Source organism: Pteropus medius, unplaced genomic scaffold (assembly GCF_902729225.1).
Source record: "Pteropus medius unplaced genomic scaffold, Ma_sr-lr_union100, whole genome shotgun sequence".
Classification (NCBI taxonomy): Eukaryota; Metazoa; Chordata; class Mammalia; order Chiroptera; family Pteropodidae; genus Pteropus; species Pteropus medius.
In genome coordinates this window covers 8,604,597-8,614,919 of record NW_024344240.1, presented here as the reverse complement: position 1 = coordinate 8,614,919, position 10,323 = coordinate 8,604,597, and the positions used below count along the sequence as shown (strand labels likewise).

Genomic DNA, 10,323 nt, shown 5'->3' with positions numbered 1-10,323 from the left:
ACACAGTGGCTCTCTGTGAAGAGGGTCGACCACAGACCTGGGTTCTCTCCTCAGAAATGGTAGGAGAAGAATGACTTGGCCAGATGCGTCCAGGACATAACTCAGTGGGTTAGAGAAACTCCATGTAAAAGAATGCTATTTTTAAATTACACAGACCTAAACTGGTGGCCCAAGTCTCCTTCCTGGTATTGGGCCAATTACACTGCAGCTAACTCCTTCTCTCAACCAAAACTTGACTGTCACAATTTTACTATAGAGAATGGCACAGTCCCTAACCCCTTCCATGCAATCTCAGCTATTGGCACATTCTGGGAAAACCTCAGTTCCACCAACCCCGAAAGCCGGAAAGCAGCTGATGGGCTCTTCTGAATTTGTGGAAAGTGAACTTATACTTAACTCCCAATGAACTGGAAGGGAAATTGCACCACTGGGAGCATTCAGCCTGGTTTCTTCCTTTTATCTGACCGAGGAGGAAATGAGCTAGGTGTTCTCCTTATCAAGATTTAAAGGCTAGAACTAAAAGATCACTTGAAATAGGGGGACAATAAACATGAGGGAAAAATAAGTTGCCGCCCCACCATATTATCTAATACTATGGCCCCACAACTTGGGCCCAAGATGGGAGCTGGAGTTACTGGACCCCTATATACATGCTTAACCAGACTATTAGATTACAAGAAGTTCTTGAGATCATAACCAATGAGACTGCAACTGTCTTAGAGCTTCTAGCCAGGCAACAATCCCAGATGCAGTCAGCTATCTAGCAAAATCTCCTAGCTTTAGATTATCTGTTAGCAGAAGAAGGAGGAATGTGTGGAAAGTTTAACCAGACTGATTGTTGCCTCAAAATAGATGACGATGGCAAAGCTGTGACTGTGATAGCTACTCAAGTATTTCCCTTCAGGGATGCTTGGGATTTGAACACAGTCATGGCTCCAAAGAGTTTGTTCAGCTCAGCTGTCCAATCTCTAACTTTCTGAACCAGAAGAAGAGTGGTGACTGGGGAATTCTTATTGCTTTCCAGTTTCATCTCCAGATTTCTATACCTTGAGATGAAGGTGTTATGAAGCCCAAAGTACCTGGGAGGGATGTCTCTATGCTTTTCTGCTCTGCCCTGGTGTTGGGCCTAATATCTCATTTTGGAAGAAGTTGAAAGATGAATCCAGACTCACTCTGTGCGCATCCTTGGAATTCTAGTCCATCACACTGGCCCACATGCAGCCATTCAAAAAATTTTTCTTTTTAATTTAACTGATTTCTCTTCATCTTCTTGTACGGTAGACTCTCTCACCTCTTGCTAGTCTAATATGGTTGAAAGAGTAATGGGTCTTTATACTCTCTGAACGGACTCTTTATCTTTTGGAATTTAGATGATACTTAGTGGGTGAAAAAGAAAAACCTCTGGTTGTTAGCATGGGAACAATAGTCTCTAGTTACTTTCTATATTCTCATTGCTAATATAATCTGTTTTTTTTTAATTGTTTTATTCTGTATCTTAAAGATTGTAGCATTTACTCAAGGCTGTATAATTTTTTCTTCTTTCAAAGAAGACTTAGTCTTTTAGCAGACAGACAAGCTATGGGTTACATGAAGATCAATTTAATTCAGTTAGAAATTGGATTGAATCAATGCTTGTTTTCAATCCTTGTGAGAAAGATTTATTTCTGATTCTCTTTTAATTTTAGTATGTTGCTCCTGGGATCTCAATCTGGCAGTGTTTACTGTGTCCTTTCTTCCTTAATGGGTTCTGAACTCCAGTGTTTGTCTTTCTAGCTGTGAGACTGCCAAATAGTCTACACAGCTACATTGCCTATCAATCACCACTTTTAAACTGAAAATGCTTCTAGGAAAAAAGTAGTGACAAATATTACGCTTACGTCTTTGTGTTTCTCTTCTCTCTGTAACTTTGGTTCCAAAAATCCCCTGTGAACACATTAGCTCTCTCATGAGTTTAACCTGACTTCTTTTTAATATTGTTGTCCACTTTCTTAAGTTGTTTTCAGCAGCAGGTTTGCTCCAAAACAAGCTAATAAGCCAATCTTTGAATCCCTCTTTTATGCCTTTTCCTTTTGACTTTGGTGTTTTTTATTTTCACTACTATATAATTTGGGAATTTTAAATGTTCTTATCCTATGGACTGACATCTTTCATTTATTCTGAAATATGCACTATTATCTTTTCAAATATTACCTTTGTCTATTTTTTTCTCTTCTTCTGGAAAGCTAATAAAACATGTTATACCTTCTTATTGGATTCTTCCTGATCTTTTCATCTTTGTACCTCTCTGAGCTGCATTTAAATAATTTCTTTCTACTTATCTTTGAGTTCAGTAATTTTCTTTTTATCTGTGTCTAATTTACTGTTGTATCCATTTATTTGGTTTTTGTATTTTTCAGTCTAGTTTATTAATTGAGGAATTGATTTTCAAAATGTAGTTTCTTATTTCCTTTTTTAGTTCAATAGTATTCCTATTTATTTCTTTAAACATAGCAAGTATTTTTAATCTGTTGCCTGTCTGATTATTTAAATATTTTAAGTCTTTGCAGGTCTATTTTTGTCTGTTGTTTCTCCTGGTTCTTCTAAAAGTGTGTCTGTGTATCTTTAGGTGCTGAATGTAATATTTGAGGGGAGAAACATGTGAATAATTTGAAGTCTAGAGTGATACCACCTTTCTCTAGGAAACTGCTTTTGTTTCCTTCTGGGTGCTATCTATTCTTACTCAAGATCAAGGCTTGAAGTTCCTTAAACCATGTAGGCAACACGAACATAAGTTGCAAGTTCAAGAGGTTAGGTTACTTCACATTCACTCATATTTTGGTGATGTAGCTCTTTACATTCCAACTTTAGTTTAGGAATTATCCATTTCTCAACCTTGACCTAGCCCAAGTTTGATTTTTCTACCTTTTTTCTATAAAGCCACCACAATCTTAATTCCATTTTGCAACTATTTGTTTAACACTTTGGATTCTCACACTTTCCTAGAGTTTGGCCCAATAATCTCTCATCAAGTTGTTAGTCTTTTGATACTTTTAAGAAGCTTTGTTTTATTATCAACTATTTGACCCTGAAACCCAAGAAAAGTAAATAAAATTGTCGTAGGTACAACCAAAGAGTATATGTGGAAAACTTCAGGCTATCTTCACATTCCCTCATGTGGCCTACATCTACTGCTTCCTCTACCAACTTAAGGTGTAAGACCTAAAATCTGAGTAAGATGCTCCTATAATTCAATTACTTGAACATTTTGTGTATATGGATCTAGAATGAAGTCACCCCATATTAGGTGGAAGACAAGGAGAAGAATCAAAAGACACTGGTAGTAATTTGTTTCCCTAAATAATCTAGAAATAGTTTAGTCTTTTGTGAATATAATATAGTTAGTTAAATTGATATAACAGTGAAGAAATATGCTTCTAGTACAAAAGGCCTAGTAATTGTGGATAACTTACTTTTTTTCCATTTCTTTCACATATAAAGTTGTGGGATTACCTTTTCTTTTTCTTTTAATTAAATTTATTGTGTGACATTGGTTAATAAAATTATATGGGTTTCAAATGTATGATTCAATAATACATCATCTGCATATTGCATTTTGTGTTTACCACTCAAAGTCAAATCTCCTTTCGTCACCATGTTTTTGATCCCCTTTACCCATCTACCTATTTCCTCCCCCTTCCCTCTGATAACAACTAAACTGTTGTCTATGTCTCTGAGTTTTTGTTTGTTTGTCTTTTTTCTTTGTTGCTTTCAATTTTATATCCCACTTATGAAGATAACTTTTTTATTTATAAAATTGCAGTTACAAGAATCATTGCTTATAAAAGCATAGCATCGATTTTGCCCTCTTGACTATCTTAAAGCATCTATTTTGAAACTTCCAAGATAATTTTTTTTTCAAACTATAGAAATGGTAAGACTCTTTTGAGTATTAATCTTTTGCAATACGATAGTTTGTTAACAAATAAATTTTTCTACAGTCTTTCTTTGAACATTGTTATCAAAATTAACAGCAATATCTACTCCAAAGACTTCAGTTGGAATTCTTTAAAACAATTGGAAGTCTATCATAATTTTATTATTGTGAATAGATGAACAAGTTAAGTAGAAATGAAGATGATTTTAAAGCTGAACAATTTTTGAAGCTCCAAAAATTATTGAGTTTATATAGTTTTGATGTTTAATTATCATACTCCACTACTCTTTCTCTATTATATTCCTATTCTCAGGCAATGTTATTGTTATGGAGGCAACAGTATGAGAAGAACCTCATCTCATATACTTTAAATCTAAATGAAATTATGAAAAGCATTATTGAAGTAGAAGAGCCTAAAGAAAGCTAAACTATCAGTTATCTAGAATCTTCACATATTTTGGCTCACTTGAGAGTATATTTGATGCTAACAGATTAATTTGTGACTATTCAATACACAGCACAATTTCCGTTCTTCCACATCCAAAGTGAGTAGTAGGTTCTTTATTTAAATAGGTTAAAACAAAAATTTAACATATTCACTTGATGTAATTAATATTAAAACTGGCATTCCAGAAATATATTTTCCAAAATGGCTGTGTAGACTGAGATGTGAAGGCTAATAATTAACTTTACAAGTAAATGGTTATAGTTTCAGAAACCTAGGTGTGTCTGCTCCATTAATTTCTCTCATTTCTCTACTGATAATATAAAAAGACATTTTTAATGGAATTCACTTTGATATTACAATAGAAAAATTAATTTTATGACATCCATATGATTTCAGGCAGAAATCCCTGTTAGTACTTATGTGCTGTTACCCTGCAACAGACCTCAAGCAAGGCATTGAGGTAACCTTCTAAATTAAGGGTCTAGAGAACCATGGGCCCGGAGCTACATGTTCCAGGTCTCGATTGCTCCTCTGTGTCATTGAACTCACTGTTTTACAATGCAGTCAGCAAGATATTCCTTGATATAGGGCTTCATAAGTCTACACCACACTTCAACTTAATGTGCAGATGCTATGTCAAGCAGCATATTCAGAGTCTTGGTCTCAGAACCTAGAAGAAACAAAATAATTTCACTTTACTTAGGAACTACTTTCAATTGTTTTAAGATACTTTCCCTTTTTGTCTCTGTCATTAAGAAAACTGTCTTTATGTACACTAGAAAATACAAATGTAATTAGCGACTATGTTTATCTTCACTATTTAAAGGCTCATTAGTATCTAAGTTTTTCAGAAATATGAGTTCCAGTGCTGTTGGAACATTTCAAGATAATCAGCAATCTTAGCAAAAATAAAGTTGTAGACAGATGTTAAGAGTAATACTACATCTGTTATAACTAGAGGAAATAAGAATCAGGAGGAGAAATTATATTACTGGAAGATTTATAAGGAAATGCATAAACTAAACATTTATATCCCAAAATTAAGTTTTTCCTTCATGGTAAAAGAAAATTTCTCATACTCAAAATAGTTTGAAGAGAAATCCATTCCACCAAAAACTGGTGACACAATTATTAAAATAATAATTACTTTGTTTCTAAATTAATATAAATGTAAACTAACAAAGAGCTCTTTTCCTTGTTTATCTAGCAGTTTTGAAACTGTTATTATTAACCTAATAGAATTAGTAAAGAGAAGATATTAAAATAATTGATTCAAATAGCTGGCTTTCACCTTGAATAATTATCTTGATGTGTTTTTAAAATCTGTATGTTTTAGCAAAGGTATTTTTAAGTTTTCTATAATTATTCAGGAATACAGACTTTAGAACAATCATTTTTATTATATAAACATTTAGATTGAAACATTCACTTTGTTTTGCTAAGGCATATTTTAATGAGGCATTAATCCAATATAATATATAAGTTCCTCCAAATTATTACAAGTTAATGCAAATTTTTCTATGAGATTTCTAAATATCTGAAAAAACCTGGATTTTAAAAATGCCTTCAAAATAAAAATAAAAGTTGTTATTGTACAGAGAACATTGGATTTGGAATCAGATGATTCAGGCTTAAATTTTGGTTTTTGGGGAAAGTTGTTTAGCAAATTATTCTGCTCACTCTCCCCTTTATGAACTCTTGTTTCTCTATCTGCCTCTTAAGTGTGGTACCAAAAATTGCATGGTCTGAGAGCAACTTTCAGGGCCACAAAGATCATATGAAGCTTGAGAGACAGCATCACCCAACGTTACAAGATTAATTTCACTTAAGAAATTGAAATTCATCTGTTCTATACTTAACCCATAAACAATAACCTCTAGGCCTCAAAATGTCTTCCTTACACTACATCTATTGATCTCTTTTATTCTGTTAAATCTCTGGAGTAAAGCCAAATTTATCACAAATGAATATTTGATAAACTTTTGTTAATTTTTGTTGCAATTAACACAATCTTCAGGAGAGAGAAATTGTGTCAGAATAAAATTCTTCTGATTCTGAGTACAATTTATAAGAATTTATATGACTTCCTTTAGCTATTTTTACGTAGATAACACTGAGCATATCACCATCATGTTTGTTACTAGCTTTTTTTTTTTTTTTAAGGCGCCCCAAGAACCTCAGTTTGGGGAAAGAAAACAAAAGGCCATTAGAATTCTCACACAAAACATCGGCTCTATTTGGGTTTGCACCTCAAGAATCTTGTACTTGGTGTCCCTCTTCTTAGAAGATTTTCTGCAAGTATCCATATGGATGCTCCTTCTGTGTCTTCATATCTCTATTCAAATTACACCTCAGCACTGACATCTTCTTGATGTCCTAAAAAGTACTCCCATTCATCTTTTTTCTCATCATTGATTTCTTTTGCTCTATAGCATATATCCCTCTCTTATATTACATTATGTATCAATTTTTGTGTGTTTATTGTCTATTTCCCTCACTAGAATGGAAGTCACATGAAGTCAGAGAATTTTTTCTTTCATTTTTTGAATTAATTAATAATTAGTGATAAAAGCAGCACATATATTTGTACTCATATCCAAGAAATTAAAGGCTTTGGATTTTGTAATTCTATTTAGAAATTAACAAAAACTATAGCTTTAAATATCAGGTGTGTTTGCTCAGATAGTGGCCATTCAGTTCTCTTAGTTTTAAAACTGCATGTTCTAAGGACTGGGTACAATGAAAAGCATCCAGTTCGTTGCTATTCATAGTCAAAACTTTCTAGAAATTTCATTTTTATATATTTGTTTTATATTATTTCATGTAATTATATAATTTTATTATGTATGTTCATTTCATTTTACTTATATATTTTTCTTATATATATATATTTCTTATATATTTTACTTATATATTTTGATATTTTACTATAAATCCTTGAGCACATTTGTAAGATGTCTAATTGAAGTTTTGAAGTTCTTGCCTGAGAGTTTCTGACTAATTTTTCTACTGCTATGAGTCAGGATTTGCTAATTCTTTGCATAGCTAGTATATTTTGATTGAATGCCAGACACTATATGTGCTATGCTGTTAATTTTTTTTTTACTTTAAAAATACTAGTTTTCATTTGGGGTAGCTATTGAGTTTCCTCTGGATTATGCTGATATTTTGGAGGAATTATTTTAAAATTTGTTTAGACAATCCTAGAGTACCCTATCTCTAGAGCTACTTTAACCATTCTAATACTGTTACTGATTTCCCAAAGTTTACAACAATATATTTGTACTTTGATTGGACAGAATTCAAATGACTATGTGAACTGTAGGAACCATTTGCCTTATAGCTCCCAGCAGTTGCTCTGTGGATGGACTTGTAAAATTTCACTCTCACACTTGTGGATTAATATTCTACCAAAAGCTCAAGAGGCCACCTTTGCAAATTTCTGGACCAAGTTGTCTGTGTAGTTTTCTATTATCTGATGATTTGCCCTGATTATTTCAGGTACATGTACCTCTCTGAGTTCCTATTTGTCTCTTCAAATCAAGGTCACGACTATGCTCTGCTTGTGATTCCCCTCCTTACTCTGTGGTCCAGACTTTTGCCTCCAGGCAGAAATCACTGCCAACTGCAGAGCTCATGTAACCATTTTTCTTGCCTCTCAGGGATCATTGTACTATGCTGCGTGATTTTCAATGTTCCGAGATAATTATTTTACATATTTTGGTTAGTTTTTAACTTTTTATAATGTGGAGGTAAATCTGGTAACAGTCACTTTAGTGGAAATATAAGTTGAATTTTAGCAATATTTGAATGCCATCAACAAAATGGAAAGAATGTGAGAGAAAAATAAGAGGCAAGTAGGTCTCCTACATTTTAATACTGAGAAACTGGAAGGATGAAGGTACCCTCAACTGAGATAGGAGTTTGTGGAAGAAGGAGGTTTTTAGAAAAAAACTCATTTTGGCTATGTTAATTATGAGATAATTTTTAGCTAGTCGAATAAAAATATTGAGTAATCCATTAGATGTACAGTCTTCCCAATTCAAGAGAGACATTGGCCGCAGATATATTTGCGCAGATATATTGGGCTAAGAGTCTAGATGGTACTAATGTACTCTATAAAACTCTATGTGGTCACAAGGGGAACCAGAATAGATGGCAAAGGGTAGAAGTCTCATGACCAAGCCCAGGGCACTCCATTATGAAAAGAAAACGTGTCCTGGGAGCACCCTGGTGGGTGAGGCAACTAGTGTGAGGAAGGTGAGCAGCCTGTGGTGGGTGAGGAGCCAGGCTGGAGCTGGAGCTGGGGTGCTAAGCTGCCATGTCCTTCATGATGAGAGATTTGAGGCTCTTCTCTCTCCTCTATGTAATCGATAGTTTGAATGGTGAAGAGTTGGCCAACAGTGGCAAAATTCTCCAGGATCTTGCCAAGGGAATCAAGGAGTCTCTCTGGGGTATTTGTCTGCACCACTCAAAACAAATGCTCAAATCCAGGGAAGAAGGGAGGAGCAGCATTGGAGAATAGAAAGTGGAGTCCTGGTTCATCAGAGAGAGTACAGTATGGAGCAGAAGCATGAGAATGACCATATATTGTCACTGGAATTTTCCAGTACTGCACTTGGAATGGCAGAGTATTTTGGGTCAGTCTCTTCTTGTTTCATTGAATGTTTCTTCCTGTGCTTCAGTCAGTAGCAGCACAAGTGATAGGTGATACAACACCACATGGAGATGTTTGGCCGTGGTAGGAATTCTTCCTTACTTTGATTCTCAGGGCTCATTGGTGCTCCCCCTGTCTTGCTTAACAAAGTTGACCATGCTGTTGGTTTGAAGATGCAGCTGATATGGCATTTGAAATATCAAGAAGGAAGCCTCATCCATTCCTCGCTGTCAGCAAAACAATTGCTTATGTGCTCTTCAGCTCTTTGCTGTATGCTCTTTTCTTCATGCAGGGGATATTCATAAGTCTCTTTCCCATCTATCTTGTTGGTCATCTAGTTGGTCTTTTGCATATGTCTCTGCTCACTATACTGCTTTGAATATCTCTAGTTCAATAACGGAATCAAAACACACCAGTGGTTGTCAAACCTAGAAAAAAAGACTGTCTACTAGCTTAGATTTGGTTTGCCCTTGGCATTCCTCATAGCAGTGCAGTCCTCGCAAATTGTTGGTGGCTGTCTCTTCTCTATCCTCTTTCCTTTCTTTATTATCAGCTTAAGAAATGGCAAAGAGCCAGTCGCACCTCTTTGTGGTGGTCTTCTTAGGTAAGAGACTCTTATACCAGACTGCCTACAGTGTGCCCTGAGCTCAGCCTTCACAGAGGAGTTCCATCTGTGTCCTGTTAACTGAAGGCTGTTGCAGGTTGCTGAGTAACCTGCACTCCAGGGGGGGATGATGATATAAAGGACTCTGTGGCAACTCTTCTCTCCTCTTCACCCCTCCCCACCCTCTGAAAGGCAGGACCCATTCCGCCAAGGACCCTCTGGATATTCCCTTCTCACCAGGGAATTGGGATTTTTGTTTCTAGTGCACAAAGAGAATAATCTTTATGACATCAGTCTGTGATGGTTCCTCCCACAGGTGAGCCAGACAGGACAGGACCACAGGTTTTTCTACAGTTCTTCTTTAGCATTTGCCAGACCAGTGCCTGGACTGATATTTTGGTTTATCTCTCTGTGCCATTTATCCTCCAACCTCTCCTCCTGCCTTCCACGACCCTTGGATGGATGGATTTTGTAATTCTAGCTGTTATATTTTTGTAGATTTGCAATTTTTTTTTTCTATGAAGCACATTCATAGGCTATGGGGGGTGAAGGAATGTCCCGGTTGTTCCATGTCACACTCTTCACAGCCACCACTGTCTTGTATTCTGAAACTCAGGTTAGGTTTTAGTCTCTCTTGCTCCACTAGGAATAAAAAGGACCAAAACATCCTGCAGAGATGGGACAGGAGGAAAAACCTCCTT

At 35.5% G+C, this 10,323-nt stretch overlaps 1 pseudogene; it reads left to right on the top strand.

The window, feature by feature from the left end:
• The first annotated feature begins 8,682 nt into the window (after positions 1–8,682).
• LOC120607400 (etoposide-induced protein 2.4 homolog) lies at positions 8,683–9,576 on the top strand (annotated as a pseudogene).
• The last annotated feature ends 747 nt before the right edge of the window (positions 9,577–10,323 follow it).